The sequence below is a fragment of the Dromaius novaehollandiae genome, chromosome 5, assembly GCF_036370855.1.
Source record: "Dromaius novaehollandiae isolate bDroNov1 chromosome 5, bDroNov1.hap1, whole genome shotgun sequence".
NCBI classification, from domain to species: domain Eukaryota; kingdom Metazoa; phylum Chordata; class Aves; order Casuariiformes; family Dromaiidae; genus Dromaius; species Dromaius novaehollandiae.
Window position 1 is genome coordinate 48,509,046 of NC_088102.1, and position 19,380 is coordinate 48,528,425.

At 38.9% G+C, this 19,380-nt stretch overlaps 1 protein-coding gene across 9 annotated transcripts in view; it reads left to right on the forward strand.

Moving 5' to 3' along the window:
- The first annotated feature begins 8,044 nt into the window (after positions 1-8,044).
- The window catches only part of LRRC4C (leucine rich repeat containing 4C), a 546,204-nt gene continuing 534,868 nt past the window's right edge, over positions 8,045-19,380 (forward strand). For 7 of the 9 annotated variants that reach the window (XM_064512763.1, XM_064512761.1, XM_064512766.1 and 4 more), the window contains exon 1: positions 8,180-8,781. The gene's annotated coding sequence lies outside the window, so the exon portion shown is untranslated. Of the gene's footprint in view, positions 8,782-19,380 lie in introns of all 9 variants that reach the window. The other 2 variants (XR_010389425.1, XR_010389426.1) reach the window with 1 other exon arrangement.

The window sequence follows — 19,380 nt, forward strand, 5'->3', positions numbered from 1 at the left end:
TTATGTATGGTGTAGCTAATACCCCTGTAATAATTTGGCATATAGTCCTTCTGAAAAGGAGAATAGAACTGAAGAAGCTTTTGGTGTCAAAATTTTTCTAGTACATTGTATGGTAACAAAATCCTTTCTTAACTTGTATTTGTGTCCTTGTGCTGTGTCCCATGAGCTGTTTCTTAGTTGTTGTTTTTATTTTTTCTCTGAACATAGAAGCTAGCAATGGAAAAGACCTCCTTTGCTAGGTCACCTACTACCCCTTATTGTCAGTACAAGATTGTTTGCTCTTGTGCTATTATTCTGTCTGGTCTCACTTGTAAATGATGGAGCTTCTACTACTTCCTTTGAATGACAGCTCCACATCTAAAAACTATTTAATTACAAGTTTTGTGCTGTGCAATCTAAACTTACCTTAATTTCACCCAATATTCTTTTTTTAGTGAAAACTTTTTTTATGCTTCAGCATAATTTGTTGAACTCTTGATCAGATGTCAGTCTGTTGTTTTGCTCCCAGAGTGTGTATACCTCTAAGAGCTATGGGTTTTTTTGCTAGTCTTCTGTGTGAATCTGATAGACCTAAATCAAGTTTACATTTCAGAAGGTTTTCCCTTCTCATGCCTGAACTAAACAGGAAAACTTAGAGAAGACTATGGGCTCAAGAGCAAATGCATACATACAAGCTGTTCGCAAGTTAACTTGAGTTGCAAATATTTTGCATGGGAGAAATGAAGTTCTGTAACGAACTGTTGATAGTAACAACTGGACAACCAACCCTAGTGAGTCTTCGGATGAATATGACTCTGTTTATGATGGGTATTATATGAAGCATTGTGCTATGGAAGGAGGAGACTTTAAGCTGGATCATTTCGAGTTCTTCCTAAACAAAGTTGTAGTCATAAAAGTTGTCTCCAAGATGTATACTTCCTTTCCTGTAAAATCTTCTGAAAAATCTCCACTTGTGCTTTGTCTCTTGCTTAATCCCTCAGCCATCTGTTCATGTGAAACTTGACTTTGCCCCCTCTCCTGCTGCTGTGCATGGGGCAGGGGGGAGGCTTTGTTTTGTTTTGTTTTTTTTTTACTTTTTTTTTGGGGGGGGGAGTGTTGTTGTGGTCTGCTGTGTGCTTTTTCCCCAGTCCTTTGATTTCCTCCCCTATCCTACCGCTCCAATCAATAGTCCCTGGTGTATTTTGTTTGTGTTCCTTCAGAGAGATCGTTACTCTTCCTTCCCAGAAGCTGTGGACAAGGTTTTCTGTAATAGCTTCCTCCTCCCCCCCACCACCTCACTACTGTTCCCTTTGTTTGTCTTGCCTGTGGCGGAGAGAACAGGCTTCTCACAATGGCAGCTAATAGAGGTAGCTCATATCCAATTTCTTCAGTTTTCATTACATCTCCAAAATGTATTTGGTGAACCTCTTGAGGTTCTCTTAGCTGTGCTTTCGGTAATTGCAGCAGACCCCAGGGCACACAGATAATTGAGGGTGGAAATGTAAAGCGAGCCTGTGTATAGATCATGGGGTATGGCAACCCTGATCCCTGGATCATCCAGCCCAAATAATGGGTGTAGACCAAAGATTGTCAAGCGATGGAAGACTTTATATTCCTGCTCTGGGACAGACAAAGAACACTGCAGTACCATTAACGAGAACTGGCAATTAAATCTTAAAACACTACTCTCTAGAGTTAATATTTCAAGAAATATGCCTTCTTCTTATAGTTGGTACTGACTGTCAGTGGCTCCCTTGGCTTTTAGAGGGAGTGTATCTATTATCTAGAAAGGTAATGAATGTGGAAAGATATTGTGTCTAGGGTGACTGACTCTATATTAACCCTTGTTATCAATCTGGTAATGCCAAATGTAAGCACCTACATTAAAGGTAGCTGTATCTGAGCTGGTCACTCTAGCTAGCAACCCCTTGGGCCTTGGAGGATATCATGTCCTTCTTGCAAAAGTATATGCCTAAAACAGGACAAATTAATTGTGCCCTGAAGTATCAGATCTCTTTAAACCATGACTGGAAGGAGTCTGAAATGGCAAGCTTGGATATAGATGTCTAAGTCTAACTGTAAGTGGAAGGAATATAGTCTTTAAGGATAATTAAATGCTATCTCTTCTATGATCAATAAGAAAGACGTACCCATAGATATCTTAGTTTTGTTAAACACATTATTAAAACTTGCACTCAGATTTTGCAGTGGTTTGAATGAGGGGGAGGAGGAAACAGTCTTAACTTGAAGTCCAAACTGATCTGTTCTAACCCTTCTTTATCATCTGCTGGCTTAAACTTTAGCATAAGAAAAGCTAATCTCTTGCTGTCTGTTGCCCATGGTGATATGTAGGTGTTAATAGAAGAGTAAAGGAAATTCTTGTGCAGAAATTACTTCTGTGCATGTGAAGGATGTGGATGTAACAGGATGACAAAAATACTTAACACAAAATAAGTTGTCTAAACCCATAGTAATAGCCTTTATCAGCATATCTATTTCTGCGATAATGGAACTCTGTGCTCACATGGTAGCTCTTTACAGCATTAACTTGATCAGAGATCTATTAAGCTCTAGAACAGTCTCCCTTGGAAAGTGGTGGGGATCCTATTGCTCAGAGATCTTAAAATAAGACTGCACACTGGTAAATGAGTGTCAAACTGGCTTGCTGAATTCCTGTGCATGCAAGTGAGACTCAGAAGGAAACCTAGATTGGCGGGTGGAAGGAAAATGGCAGTCTCTGAAGAGCTGGGATGTTGATGAAAGTAGCCCATGTGGGCTTTTGTAATTTCAGTAACTAACTCAGTTAGTTACTGTACCAGTAAAACTGGAGTTAGTGTAAATGTTGGATTTCTGCTCATGGATGGGAGGGATGCAGACAGGAAAGTCAAAGCTCCTGGAGAATTAAACCAACATGTTGAATTTTAAATGCTTATATTACATATATAGTTATCTATTTACTATAGTTCTTATATGCATATATATACCAATCACAACTTTTTGTTTGTTTGTTTAATAACTTTAGCCTGAATCTATGTAAAGCTAAAGGTCAAGGAGATATGACTGACTTAAAAAACCCCCACCCTCCTTACTGCTTAAAAAATGAAGACTTTGTGGGGAGCAAAAATGTAGAAGTGCAAAACAGTGCTTTTTTGCTGTCAATGTTCCTTCAGTATAGGTTAAATGCATCCAGGGTGTTTTGCATTGGTTCAGTAGACTTTATCTCTTTCCTTGAACAATGTTGCAGCATTTAAGGTTGCCTGTATATGTCAAGAAGCTGTTAGTAAGTGCTCAATAGTCTGAGAGTAAAATCCAGACAAATGATACAATTCTGTTTTTTTGATAACAAATGTACCCTTTTTCTTCTTTTTCACAAACCCTTTCCCAAAGAAGGGAGATATTAACTGTAGGGGATTAAATGCAAGAAGAACAGTTATATTGGCTCAGGCTGAGGATCCGTGTAGTGTAGTATTCTGTTCATGACAGCAGCTGTGAGTGGGTGCCTGTGAAAGAGGAAAGGCAGGGCAAACACAGACGATGCTCCTTGTCTTCAAGCATTTTCTCCCATCTCTGGCCTGAAGAGGAAAACACACAATTTGTTGGGGGAACAGTATATATCTGTTAAATCTGTATTTGGTTTCTGTGTGTGTGTGGTTTTTTTTGTTTTTTTTTTTTGTTTGTTTTTTTGTGGTGAGTTGTATGATTTTTTTATGTGGCCTTTTTGGAAACTATTTCAAATCTCTTAAATAGAGGCTTTGGTGTGGGGTGTGTGTGTGTGTTTGTGGTTTTTTTGAAAGGTAAGGAAATGTGTATGCAAATTGGGTTGTTTGCTGAAGTCCAGAATGTGGGTTGGAAAAAATCTGTCTTCAAATAATAGCAACCAAACAACAGAACTGGTGATTATGATTTCTGATTTGTATTTCGGCATGCGAGAATTAATCTGAAGTCACAGGCTTGATGGACCAAATTAGAGTGGATTTTTAGGCAGAAGATTGGAATCTGAAAAGTCACTGCTGGAACTAAAAATCCCTACAATGGAAAATTACTCAGCTTTCTAAAAAAGTTGTTAATCCCACACCCACCCACCAAAATTAGACCTACCCATATTTTACGGATTTTAATGCTTAAATATAGAGTGTCTTGGGTGTGTGGTGGTGTTTGTGTCATTCCCCCCACCCCAGGAGGTTGCTTGTGTTGCCCATGAAATCATGACTGTGAACTTCAATATGTAAAGATAATAAAGAATGTGGTTGCTGAAGTTAAGCTATTACATTATATTTCCTCCCTGGAGAGGCTAAGGATGAAATTATTACTACTACTATTATTTATGCACTTATCACAATAGGAATGGATAGATCCTGCCCCTATCCTGCTTACAAAATGCTTAGCACAGTAGAAATCTGTGTTTATCACTTGTCTTGGCCATAAACATCAGAAACTTTTCAGAATTCTGCCAATAACAAATTTCCCGTATTATAGACTGTATCATCGTTTGCATGTATCATCGCTTGCATGTCTGCTTTTCCTCTTGACCCCACTTCCTTTCACTGTTTGTCTCCTGAAAGTGCTTGTGGTTCTGAGAAGGCTTCACAACCTCTGGGAGAAAGGCTGACTGAAAAGGAATCGTGATGCTCTTAGTATTTGTGCGCTTAGGTCAGATGTGAAAGTGCCTCAGTCAAACTGTGGCAATGGGTGCTGGGTTCCTTTGGAAATCGGTGCCACTGGCTGCCTTTGTGCCCTTTGGCTGAAGGTTGCTGCCCCACTAACAGAGGCAGCAGAAACTGAAGCATGCTGTTTTCACAGTTGCTGCACTTAGCAGGCCAGTGAATAAATTTATATCACCTGCTGATAGTGGGTTTAAGTTATGATTGGGCTGAGAAGAGTAGTGACTGAGAAACTGGTATGCATTTGCTTCTGGTGCTTGTTACTAGGGTGTTCTGTGTAGTGTAGACTGCTGGAAGTGATAACTGCTTAAACCTCCTCAGCCTGGTCATACCTGGTGGCAATCTTAGTTTATATGAGCCTCTAGAATCATCTTTCAACCTTGCTATGTTCTTGCTAATGGTTATTTTAGTATGGAAATTATAGTCTTAAATATCATTCTTCCTTGATAAACTCACTGAAAATGCAGAAGGAGCAATGGAACTGGGATGACAAATGGTGTATATATATTTGGGGTTAACTAAATCAAAACAAGCTAAGACAAAATTAACAAAGTGAAACTGTGTGCAAAATACTTCATGTGCAAGTGAAGGGCTTGTGAGGTTTTTCTCTTTTAGTGCCAAGGCAGTAGTTTCCCTGCTGAGGGCCTTCCTGAGCAACTGGATCATGTGCTTAACTTGAACTGAATTCCAGAAGCTGTCTCCAGAGGTATGATACCTGATAGGTCATCAAGGTCAGCTGAGTTAGGTGAGGGCCAGACTGAAGGGAAGTTGGGTGAGTTCTTTGCCTGGCTTGTGGTGTTCGGTAAACTGTCTTTGTGTTAAACATCATGGGTGCATGAATGAAGATCCTTATAAGACTCGTAGTTACGGTAGCAATCAGATGTTTTGTTCAAATTGCTGTGTGCTGCCCCTTTCCCTCCCCCCTCCCCCCCCGATCATCTTCCTTTCGATTAGCATGAAAGTAATTAATGGGTGGTATGGCTTAACACAGATGTAAGTACAGAGGAGGTAGGACAGAGGCCTATGCCTGTAAATTATGGTTAGTCTATGACAATACTTGGAGGATGCTGTTAAAGCACTGTATAAGAATAATTGTTATTAAAATCTTTTTCCTTGACGTAGTCTGAGGTGTGGAAATGGTAATTAGAATGAAAGCCATTTTAAAGGAATTCTCCTCCCCTGGAACATCCTGTGGATTATAAACTTTAATGTGTGAATTGCTGGAATCTCTGGGGTGTGTGTGGGGTTGGGGGTGTTTTGTAAATGCGCTTGAGAGATTCTGACTGCACCTGGAGAAGCACCGTTAAGGTGATGTCAAGACTGTCTATAGTAGACTTTGGTCTACATGTGAGGTGTTTCTTATGAAAACTTAGCTGGTTAGTTAGAGCTCTAAACATTGTCATTGTTCAAATTTATGTTCTAAGAATAGCAGAATACTTAGCAAGTAGAACATCAATTGTTAACTTCACTAGCATGTCATCTGGCATGAGATCTCAGAATAAAGCATCAGTGTAGCATTACAAATCCAGCAATAGCTATTAAGTAGGAAGATGCTGCCTCTGACTTTAGAGTTCCTTATGACACAGATAACTAGAGGCTGAGATGGTATACTTGGGCAATGTCACTTTTTGCTTCCCTTGATATTATTTTTCCACTGTGACAGTGACCAGTAGAGACAAGGTTTTGGTTAGATGGGCCTTCAGTCTGAGCTACCCTGACTGCTGTTTATGTTCCAATATGGATATGCTTGGTTATGTTCATGGATGAATGAGAACCATTTTCTTGACTGCGGAGCTTACACATAAAGACAAGGTGCCACGTGGTGTTGGGAATGGGACGGCTCGTGGAGCAGAGAAGAGAAATAATTGCAGCAAGGAAGGGAAGAAAAATTGTTTCAATTTACAATGTCTCCTGTTAGTTCTGTGGACTTTCATATAAATAAAACATTTTAAATTTAAATTGTAATGCAAGTTAAGCCAAAAAAGTGAACAAAAGCCCAAGTGAGCACATGTGATTAGTGGAACAGGGCTGGTCTTCCATCTTCTAAAGCAGTTCCCTACAGTGCTCTGTATTTCCTTCTTCAGATGCCATGGAGATCCAGCTGTCCTGTAGCTGCATGGTTTTTGAGTTCCCTGTCTAACAAAATTGCAGGGTTTATTTACCAGCAGAAGGTGCTTTTTCAGTGTTGCTATTAAATATCGTGACAATAGTACTTACAAACACTGTCATAGTAGTTTGCAGTCCTCTTTGCTAAAGTAACAGTGCTGTGGTCAGTTTATTCAGGCATCCTTGCCAGTTAGCCTATGGATGGACTGCCTAAAACTAAGGAGGTGTTTATCTCTCTGTGTTTGTTCAATCACAGTTGATTTGCCAGAACTTGATGTGGTAGCTCTTTTTGATACAGAGCACCAAACTTGCTTCTTGTATCTCATTCAACAGGGAGCTCCATTAAGCATGTTTGGCTGCTCAGACTCAATGGATTGAGTTGGAAGCCTAAAGAGTTCATTACCAGTCCCATATAATTATAACTTGCTACAGTTTGAAGGGGGGACCCCCACCAGTTCTGAAGAGTGCTGTATTTTTGTTTATCAGGTTCCTGAACGAGTCTCGGGAAGCATCATCAACTGCAAGAGGTTGGGATTATGGGCACCAAGTGAGACGGCATGACTCTCATCCTGAGCCTGATGTGGTGAGCCTGCATCACTTGTGGGAGAGCACAGGTGATATGACTGCTTTCCTATTTCATGGGATTGAATTACAGCTAGGATTTGTACCTGCTGCAACAGGATACCCAGGTTAATATACCAGTGAAGGTCTGGTAATTAGATAGACTGGCTGTTGGGCTGAGAATTCTAAACTCATTTCATGAGTAAAAGGTGCGAGCAGAAGAACAATTCTCGGTGAAGAAGGGAGTTCTCAAGAAACCTTTGTAAATTCAGTGCTGAATGTCTGACTTGGCCAACATGTTCAACTGTTCCTACCAAAAAATCCTATTTTCTGAAGACGAAAAGCATGTTACTGTGTAACGATGGGTAACAGATCACTGATTTTTTTTTTCTTTAAATTCTGACTGGTGCAGGACATAAGAGACTTCCAAAGTAGTGCTTGAGTCGCAGTGGAATTAATTTTTTTAACCTAATGCACTCTTTGAGGCACTGACCCCTCCTCCCCTTCCCCCCCCCCCCCCCCGTTACCACTGCTGCTGTTCTAATATTCTAGAGCATTTAGTACTCTCCTCTTATGCCAAGTAAAATACAATTGCTGGCTTTGATATACCTTAAGTGATAATCCAGATTAATTCAGACTTTCATGTAGAAACGGTTCCTGTTCCAGCTACAGAGAAATCCAGACCACCCCACAGAAGATACACACATGCACGTACACAGTATGTAGAATGCCTTGAAGAAACTGTAGCTAACCACCTTATTAGTATTCCTCCCTCCTCTGTGTTTCACTTGCAGCAACAGAGGGCTGAGCAAAATGCAGTAGAACAGGGACAGAGACAGAGCTGGCAATCATCTCGGTGCAGGCTGCTGAATGTAGGGGGTGGGGGGGATGCAGCAAAGCAAGATTAATAACCTTGCCATAATCCTGTGCACCCTGGAAGGAGATACCTCTGGTGACTGAGCTGTTCTTGTCTTGATTAATTGGACTGAGTGAATGAGTGGCTGGCAATCCACCTGGTTTGGAGGCGACCCCCCTGGTTTTGCTGCTCTTTGAATCCCCTACCCATCTGGGAAGGTAACAGTGAGACATACCATCTGCAGCACACACAGCAGCTATTGGAGGCTACTGACAGTTTGCACTACAGTGTGTGGGTTTTTTTTTTATTATTATTTGTGAGCAAGAAGCCAGGTGTATGGTACAGTGGGATATTTCTGTACTCAAGCTACTGATTTTCACAATCTGGTCCTTCAGCTACCCCCACTTTTCCTTTTCCAATTGCCTTGGACTTCTGGGCTTACTTTTGGCATAATCTCCTGGAGGCATTTTGCCAGGGAATGGAAGATCGGTAAATGGAACCTTTGAAAACTAATTGTTTTTCTTCTGTGTGACTCAAAGAGAAAGGGAAAAAGAATCAAGTTCAGCTGGAGGAATTAAGATCTCCTTTGAAGAAGTTTAAAGAGAGACCATACAAAAGGTAAGTCCGAGGGTTTGTCTGCCCCTTATCTGCTACCCCAGTCATGCTTGTTTGTTTCAGCTTGGAAAAAAGCTAAAATGTAAGTAGCAGGTGTGTATAGTATGTGGCGCATCTCTAAGTTCTGTGTTTATAATTCACTCCCCCCTTTTTTTTGCTTCCTTTTCTGATTATCTGCCATTTGCACAGCAAAAATGCTTGTGAAATAATGATCCGCAGTGCTAGGAAATGTTAGTTAAATAGCACTAGAAAGCTCCTTTCAGCTCAAAGATATTACAATTTCTATGGAGAGGAAAATTTCTTTATTAAACCAGCAAAAATATTTGGAAAGGAATTAGAATCAGCAAGAAATAAAGCTTATGCAGTATCTTCAATAGAAGTCTCCATATTTTCATAAATCTTGTTTAGTTTCTTTCCTCTGCATTTCAGTCTGCTCTAATATGATGAATATGCAAGTAAAAGCTGCTTCAGCTGCTTTTAGCTGAAGTAGAAGGTGGCAGAATGGAAACTGTAGGGATCCACAAATCCTCATTGTTGTGCGAAGTTCATCTGTCGTGCTTCTTGTTAATCTTTTGAATGCGTCTTTATGAAATATGTAGGGTCAAACAGTAAAAATTCAAGTGAGAAGAGTGTGCCAATCACAAATGGGTTCTTGTTGGCACTCTAATTTTTGGGATGGAGAGTAAGCACCAAGTGTTCAGGTGACCTAAGTAAATGTCTTGTCTGGCATAGTTCATGGCACTCTGATAGATCTCCAGAAATATTAGTCATATGGCTGTGGCACTTGGTGTTTAAACCTTCTTTGCACCCTACCCCCCGGGCAATTTCTGCAGTAACAATATGATTGCTGTGGTCTTTCCCATCTTTCAATTATTTAATGGAAATAAAATAACATTGCATTGCAATAGAATCAGAGCTCTTGTAGTTGAGGGTTTCTTTCTTTTTTCTTCTTTTTTTTTTTTTTTTTTATTGCTGCATTGATAGCACTTAGCATTCCCAAGGAGGTGAGAAAAATGTCTGTAAATACATTTTGAAGATGCTTGGTTCTCCAAATGGAATTGCTAGGCACTTACTTCTTAATTATATGAATGACTAATATTGAAGGATATGACATCTATTTGAAGAACTGATGTGTAGCTGATTAGTTAATCTAAAAAGATGCAGATTAAAATACAGTTCTACTGAATAGTCAGATGTTAGAGGGGCTTATATGTGTATGCCTACATGTGTAAAGAAAAGGAAGCTGTGTAGATTTTGCGTAAATTCCATCGTATTTTATGTGTCCTTGTATTTGATCCATTCAGCATGAAGTGTAATGAGCTGTCTTGTAATAGAGCCTGTGTTGTAAAGCTAAAAACTTAATGAAAAGGCTCTGCTTTGGAGTAATCAAATCACTTTAACGTTATTGCATCCTGTCAGTCAGTCTCTCTGCTTGCCACTGGTTTTGCATAATGGCTTTAGAGAGGGATTAAGGAGGAAAGGAAAACTGGTTATAGGTGTGTTTCCCCTCATTTTCGGGAAGTGATGCTCTGTCTTGTATGTGGTTTTACTTTATGTGATTATGACAAACAAATTCATCCTGGCCAGGATGCAGTTTGCCCCCCTCCTCCCCTTTTAACTATGGGAAACAGTCTGTGTGTAATGACAACTCTTTTTTTAAGACAGAACCCATGTGCTCTTTAGAGACTTACTCCCTTTTTAAAATGAAGCATGCAATGAAGCCATTAAAGCAGAGACACTGACTGGAAGAAAGCAAGAGGGAAACATTCTGCCTGAAAATGAGACAACTTTAATTTTCTGTGGGAAGAGGAGACACATTTGCTCCACTAGTAATCCTACATATATTTTACATCAATACAATTCAGTAGTGTTGTGTGCCCTAAAATCAGTGGGAAGGTGATCGTCTATATGCTAGCTTCAGCTAAGAGTGCTGACATCTAAACTTAGCTGAAATGACAGAGGGGAAAAAAAGTCAATATTCTCTTGGTATGGTGTCAAGATAATATTAATCATCCTTCTTTGTTGACCATCAAGGCTGCAGGAGTGAGACCAGTGTGGTTTTTTTATATAGTATTATTTGCTTATATACTGCCAACTAATGCAAATCGTTACTGTACATATGAACAGACCGAATAAAAAACCCTAGTGCTTTTGTCTCCCTTTCCACCTAAATATTTTGATTGTTTTAGTAGACTTAATGAAAAGAACCGTTCATGGATTTCAGTTCCAATTTCCTAAGTATGATGTCCTGCTCCCTAATTTTTCTCTTGTCTTTCTTTGTATATGTTATGTTATACACAGTCTATATAACATGTTACCATTTAGGAAACTAGTGTTGTTCCTGTAATATTTTCTTTACGGCAACAATGGAAATCAACAATAATATATTCAGCCCTGCCAGCTTTTATGTAGAAAAAGGTTTTAGCAGCAGTTGAACTGTATAAGAACCATTTACAACAAGTACTTTAATGGAATACTCTTATAATCTAAGCTCCTTGTTCTAGTGAGCCTCCCACTTTAATTGCATTTTGTGAGTGGGACTGAAGGCATATCTGGCGTTGCTTTCATGTGGGGAATGCGTTCTGTCTTCTGTGCGCTGTTTGGGGGCTTGTAGGAGCTCATGCCACTATATGTTGCACATCTTGCAGGAATTGTGAAGGGAAGGCATGTTAAAGCTCTTGCACTGAATGTATAATAGGGAAAATTTCTAAGCAGAAATGTAGGTACAGTGAGATTCTCAAGGGCCAGATTATCTGTTGTTCTAAGAATATGTGGAAGATGAAGAAAATTGAAATTTCTTTTTCATTTAGTTCCAGTTAGTTAAACAGCTTCCTCTTCTTATGGCTAAAGTTAGCCAAACAGGCAATAAGACTTTCCAGAACATGTTTTTGTCTTCCTAAGACACAGGGTACTTCACACAAATTCCACCTTCCATCTGAAACAAGATGAGCTGACAGTTGGTAAGTTGGTTTTGGAGCTCTACACAGGCCATAGGGGGAGGAGGGGGAGAGAAGATTTACCAGCAGTTCCAAGACTTGAACTAAAAGCACAAGCTCCTTGGGATGACAGAATACACAGTTTTCAATGCTGACTCATCATTGTTAGTCTAGAATATCATGTTACGTTAATGTGATGACACTGGGTTTGGCTTTGATATAAGCGGCTGGAAAAGCTGTATGCACAACGGAGTATACACACACTGCTTATGAAAATGTACTCCTCTAATGGCAGTGAAATAATTGACAGCAAATTCCTGTGTATAGAGTTAGTTTTCTTAAATTTCTTTAAGATAATTAATGATTACTGGAATTTACTGCTCTTAGCCACTTAGGAAAAAATGAAGTTACAAATATATCCCTTCAGTTGACCAGCTAGCTGACTGCAGTTAAGTACCTACACTTTATCACTCATCCTTCCCCCTCACATTTTTTTTCATTTGAGGGTTTAGGAATGGAAGGGACTTGGACCCAAAATCCAGACTGGATTGGAAAACATTCATGTTCAATGAACTCAAAACTTTTAAGCATCAGATTAAAACTGGCTAAGCTTCTGCTTCCTATATACCTACTTGGAAGTGTGAAAATGAAGTTTGCTTAGGAGATTACTTAATTTCTTGTCTTTCAAAATGCTGGTTACCTTGGGTTATTTTATGAAGACTACATTAAGCTTCTTGTTCTCCTGGACCTGCAGCCTTCCTCTAGTTCATATAGTATGCTCTACTTTGTCCCATATATGTGCCTAACCAATGTACCTCATCTCACTTGTTTTCAGAACTAGATTATGCTTCCACCTGAGAGGAATGATTGTGTAGGTTAACAGAGAACATTACTTCTTTTAAATTAACATTTACAACCCTGTTACAATACAATAATGGAATAGTCTATGGTGAGATATGTTTTCAAGAAGATATATTCTTTAGTTCATTCTTAATCAATATTACCCATATTACTTTGCTTAAGGAACAGTAGCTCAGATTTGCTATCAGAGTTCAGGGCTTACATTTTCAAGCTAAACCAAAAACCACTTTCACTGAAGATAAGTGGTTTTTTTTTTTTTTTTCCTTCCATGTGCAACCTGTACAATACAAGCCCCACAATTACCCATGCAATAATATAACAATAGTTTCATCTTCAGGGTTATCTCCCTGTTACTTTTCCTTTCTGCTTCTACCTGTTTTTATTTAGAAATAGCAAAGTGATGTTATACCGGTCTAACAAGTAGATGATCCACTGGAGGTGTGTGTGTGCATGTATATAGGTGTGTGTGTGTATATATATATATATATATATATATATATATATATATATATATACATGTACACACATGAATTGTTTACTTTCCTTCCTTTCTTGCTGATTTTCTTGCTCATTCTTGCAGAAAAGTCAGTGAAGATGTACTAGTGGACAAACTGGAAACAAATCCAAAACACAGGTATTGAAAACATGCCCACTGAGTGATAGCCCCCTGTTACATTGTTTAGTCATAGGAGAAAGTCCTCTCAGCTGAAAAGGTGGACCCTTTTGCTCCTGTTGGGAATTAAATCTAAGAAACTTCACTTCCCCACGTCTATACCTTGTAACAGTTCAGCTATTTTATAGGAACCAAACTGAGAAATGATATAACCTTGTTCTTGCACTCAAACAGTGTGAGTAACAGAACTGGAACAGACTGCCCCTGACTACCAACGTGCATTGGACTTGGTGAGTTCTCAACATGAATTTAACCCACTGATGACATATTAATCTCCAAACTTCTTCAACCACTTAACAGGCCTAATGGAGAACCTCCCTGCCACAGGTTCTAAGCTCAAAGCTGTCAAATATGTGGCAACATAAGCCCTTCATCTTTGCAGTTATCAGTCCCAACTTAATCATGCTTTTGTTTTATACTGATGTTTCTACTAGCCCTTGACAATACACAAAGTGCAGACAGAATACCTACCATTTTTGGCCAACTGCACAGAAGACAGACTTCAGCAAGTTACAAAACAGTTATTGCCTATGCCAAAAGCTTTTTTTCTATAGACACTGGCAAAAGACCTAGACTCCTTGCTCCAGTTGCCTATGCTGTATATGTTCTGAGAAAGGAAGTCTTCAGTTTTCAAAGAAATCTCTGCCCACTATCCTTCTCCAGGATCAACAGTACTATATTTTATGTAACCAGTCTAAGTTGAGCAGTAAGAGCTCTTGCGCTGCAGCCTTTCTACAAAGATGACTTTGTTAATGCAGAAACAGTAAGCTTCCTCCTCAGTCCAAGGAAACAGCTGTAGAAAACTCGGCATACCACCCAAGCATCTGAATCCTAAGTCACATCAGGAAAGTCACATACAGGAAAGCTGAGTTCGGATGGGATTGTTGGGAGAATTAATGGATTCACAACAGTTAAGATTTGGATCAGCTGAACATGAAAAGAGTTTGGGGTAAAACCAAAGCCAAGACTTAAGTCAAAACTATGTAAGCTTTAAAGATCTCTGAGTAAAACAAACAAACAAACAAAAAAACCTTTATATTATTAGCTCTAGAGTATGTAAAGGAATTTGGCTGAACTGGATTGTTGTAACTTGGTTGTTGGGCAGTAAATACCATATGTTCTCTTTCTCCACTTCATGTTTCATTTGGAGTCTGATCCGAATGTTTTTTTGCACCTGAAATTTCAGCAACTGTCTTTAGCATATGGGTCTGTGTGTAGCAGTGCTACTCGGATGCCACGTGTGGTTCTTGTGTAACCTACAGTAGAGTGTCAGCACAGTTTACTGGGGAAACAAAATGGCCTCAGTGGGCAGGGCTTTCCTTAGTTCTTGGCTCTGTTTTATTATGCAACTAACTTGTGATTTAGCAGAGCAGTGAGTGAGAGTATAACCTGACTTGTCAGGCTTTCCTTCTCCTTTGTCATTGATATTTGTTGGTTGCCTGCAGTAACCTGTTGCCCTCCTTATACGGAAGTCACAACTCTTCCAAACCATGAAAGATCTCTTCAAATTGGGATTCTCTTGACAATCAGCTTTATAGTCTAAGCAGCTTTATACAATACTGAGAACAGTGACAGGAGAGAGAGGTAACTGGGAGACTTCTTATATTATAAATACTTGGCTTGGCAATGTGTGCTTAAGGGTCTTAAGCTGCCTAAAAGAGTCTCTTAATCTGCTTTAATTCTTATATTCTTTCTTTTTCTGAAGTAGGTGGTGAAAGGTCTGTCTTTATATTAACAGGGAAGTTCCACACCTGCCTCCAGATCTCTCAGGCTCTGTTTTGTAGTATGCTGTCTTGGGATGCCACTAATACATGAATCATCGTAAGTCTGGAATTACTTCTTTAGACTGCCCTATTTTTGGAGATAAGCTTCTCTGCATTTCTACCTACAGCTGAATGTTTTCCCTCGCATGGAGAACACTCACCACCAGGCAAGTGGTGTTAATTATCCTGTTTTCCTGTGTGGGAAGTGTTAGATTAGAATTTTAGAAACAGAGGGTAAAATTCCCTTGATCCTGTGAGTTTCTTCTTGTGAGGACTTGCATGAAGCTCTCTAAGAGCAGTGAGTTTAAGTCTGAAACATCTCATTTAACACAGCAGATGTGTGTGTTCAACCAGGCATACTTACAGTATGTAGAAAGACAGGGCAAATAGATGCTTCATTTATATAGGAACCTTACTGAAAGGTCTTTCCAGAATACTTATTTTTGTGTAACTTTTTCCCATTTAAAATCAAAACTCTGCTGTCAATCTCAAGAGTTCTGGTGGTTGAGGAGGAAATAGTGCATTTTGGAAAGTCATGACTTTTCTAAATCTATGAATATTTGAGGAAATACACAGTATTTCTAAATGTACCCTAAGGAACTCTAAGGAATTATTTTGTTTAAAGGTATTCTATCCAGACTAAATGTGTCTATTGCACAACTGAAATGCTCTCCTTTTTATCAGAAATCATGCCTTAGCATATGAAACTTGTAAATTCTTTTTTTTTATTTTTGAATGTTGCTGATAGTTGTCCCCCCCTCCATTTTATTTAAATGTAATTGGTATGCTAGAAGGCCACTTCTGGTTCTTGTCCAGATCCTCGGGCAGTATAAGTGGGTAGATAGCTTCAATAAGGATGTCCATTTGAGGATGAGGGTATGGCCTCCAGCTGTACTACAAAGCATTGTCTAAACTGTACTTTTCAAATGTTAGGTGCACTTTTGTAATCACTTCCGGCTTAGACACGTTTAATTATTTAAGCCTAATGGCAAGCACCACAAGAAGGCAGTGGAGAAAAGGTCACTGGTGGTAGAAGAGCTCTGCTGTTGCATTTGACTTTAATAAGACAACACAGATGCTAGAAAATGCTAAGGGTTTAAAGTTATACAAGCTTTATACCATTATTAGTAATGAGAATGGAAATTGCTCTTTGGTGTAATACTCCTTGAATCTTTTTATACTGCAGGGGAAGAGAAACATTTTAATTGCTTTACTTTCTAAAACAAATAATGAATGCACTCCTAGTTTTAAGGAAGCTGTCCTCTTAAGAAGAGGTAAAACCTATTATACCAGCTAATACAGTTGGAAAAAGTAAAACACTATCAGCTATAACACAAGCCTCCTTGGGCATGAAGACAGCTACTGTTTTAAAAAAAAAATTTTGGAAGTCTTATATTTGACCTGATATAACTTTGATCCATATAGCTTTTTTTTTTTTTTTTTTTTTTTTTTTTTTTTTTTTTTTTTTTTTTTTTTTTTTTTTTTTTGCTTGCTCTATTTCTCCTCCTGTATGGTGAAGAATGTATAGATTTACATACTGTATAGACTACTAAGTTACTGAGCTATTGCACAGCATACTTGTATCTCAGCTGGTAGCTGCTCCCCCAACGCATGTCTGTTACCCTTCAGGACAGAAATGAGAAGCTTCCCTTCCACCATCTTGTGTGCTCCTGACAGTTGTGCTATTTTAAACTAACATTTTTTTCTGTGTTACAGTAAGAAATATCCTTACTGACACTTTATTATATATGTGATGCCCTGAGTTTCATATAATGAAGAAATGCTTTTACTTGCTTAGGCTTTGAATCTCTACTTGTAGGCACTCTGCAAGCAATACTCTTTTTTTTTTTTTTTTTTTTTTTTCCCCCTGACTTTATTGTTGAATGACTATTAAATTCAGTCATTTCATGAGACAAAGCAATACCTCCCTTCTGAGATCATACTGTCAGACGTGCAACAAAATAGGATGCATAATCAATGTAGTGCAGTAAGGTCAAAGCTGTCATTCAGGTTATATGGTCTTTTGTTATCTATGACCTTAAAAGCCAAAATTATTCTATTAAGCTGCTCTTCCATAAGGAGGTAGTGAGGATCAGAACACTAGTCTTGCTGTTTAGTGGGCAAGCTCTTGCCTTCTGTGTTACTTTTGATGATTGAATAGATTTGAGATTATACTGCATTAGTACAGAGCAGAGATGACAAAGAAATGGATCAAGTTGGCTTGCACTGATCCCGGACTAGAACTGATGCAACTGCCATCTGTGTTAAATGAGAAGACGAGGAAGGTGGGTCACTACATCAAGAGAGTGGGTAGTAAAACTGCTTTCATGTTATTTAAAGTATAAGGTGGTGCTAGAATATCAGCAAGGTGAGTTTTGGTTTTTTATTTTGATTCAGTCTTTTGCTTGTGTGCTTGCCTGCCCTATACTGGGGCATGGAGACTAAATAAACAGCTTCTGATTTATTTTTTTCCTCACGCTAGCTAGTCCCAGAGTAATCTGAGAAGCATGGAGCAAGTGCTGAGTTACTAAACCCAACGCAAAGTTTTGCCATGCTGGGTTGGAGGCCAGGCCTTGCTTCCTGTTGTTTTTGTGCAACCCCTGGTTCCCAGTGGATGCAAAGCTCCAGCCCTACTCTGTACTGCAGCGTTTGTTAATACACTGTCTTACAAAACTGTGCTCTAGAATCACAAGGTTGGTTGTGTTCCCTCCAAGTTAAGATGCAAGAAAAACTAAACTATGGAATCTGTCTGAGTAAGAGTTGAATATTAGAGAGCCCATGTGGGTGGTTTGCTGCTTGAATTGTTCTGCAGCTACATAGTGAAACCTGGGGACTGACACCTCTTTGAGGACAGTGACAAGGAAAACTCAAAACAACCAGAGCACGCGGTAGCAGGGCTTAGAGACCCTACAGCAGTTTGGCCAACTGGTCCCAACAGAGGATTTATTGCCAGTGTTTGATAGTGAAATGAGACCTGTGTTAAGAATTTTCAAGAAAATAAGGCTACAGCACATGAACCTACAGTTTTAGATTTAGAGAAACCTCTCTTCCTTAAGAAGGTCCCCATAGCATTTAATAAATGTGAAAATTATAGGCTTCCATAGAAAAGTAGTAAGATGACATGTAAGATGATTACTCTTACAGAAGGTAATGAAACATTCATATATCACTTTTCTGTAGAGGACTTGTTGGATCATCCTGTAGCATTTGATGTTTGGGATGTGATTCTCTAAATTTGATGGAAGGGCCCCAAAATAGAAAACTTGGATTTAAAAAGTAGAAACTTGCCTCTGTATGTGTCCTTAAAAACCAGATGTATTTACTTTTAGGATTTTTTCTATAGAGTTTGTGTATAAGAGCAATCTAACTTTTTATTCCATTACCTCTGTTGTAGTACACAGGCTACATCTTAAATGCTGACCAAATTTGCTGTTGACATTACTTCTGCATTTAGGATTTCATCTACACTGGGTAAAAGGAATGTTACAGCAGCATAATTGGGAAAGGGTGCTTGGGGTAGGGAGTGAAGTGGGGAAGGAAATTCATAAAGACTGCTTTGACTTCTGTTTCAGGAAATTAATGTTTTAAAACCTGAAAAGGGAACTTTTTATGAAGGAGACGAAGTGTCTCATCTCTTATGGCTTGCCAGGTCAATGGGAAATCAGTTTTGACTGAATTTCTGCTTTGTGGATTTTACTGAAACTGCTTTGTGGATTCATGTTTGTTTTACCAAAATCTTGCTTTAGAGAAAAATGGGAAGAAGGAGAAAGGCTGCAGCAGTGTTAGAAAATCCTGAATCGGCACTTACAGAAGGAAAAAATTGTGGTGTGGGTTTTCAAGTTTTTGATCCTTATATGTGATACACAGGTTGTTTTAGTTTTGCCTCTATCAGTCCTTTTCCCCCCTGTATATTCTTCTTCCAAAAAGTGTTAAAATACATAAAGAGAAACATTGAATACTTCAAGATAGCCACTTTACCCTTATGCACAGATCTAACTGCAGTTTAGATGATGAAATTAATAATACTTTAGTCTTACGATTTTTCTGTCCGTGTTGGAACAATGTTGTCTGTATCAGTATTTTGGACTACTTTGTTTTATGAAATAACTTGAGATTCACATCTTCTGATCTAAATTTTCATGAAAGACAAACACCATTTGCCTTTCTGCTCTGTCAAGTGTTTTCAAACACTGTGCAACACTAACTTCCCTGACTATGGCCAGGGAATACCAGACCTTTTCTCTAGAATTGCATTCATGTTCGGATGCCTATGACTAGGAATAACTTGAAGAAATAGATGTGTTTGTGTATATATGCACAAAAGGCTCAGATGCTTCCATTACATTCACTCATTTCTGCTACAACAGAA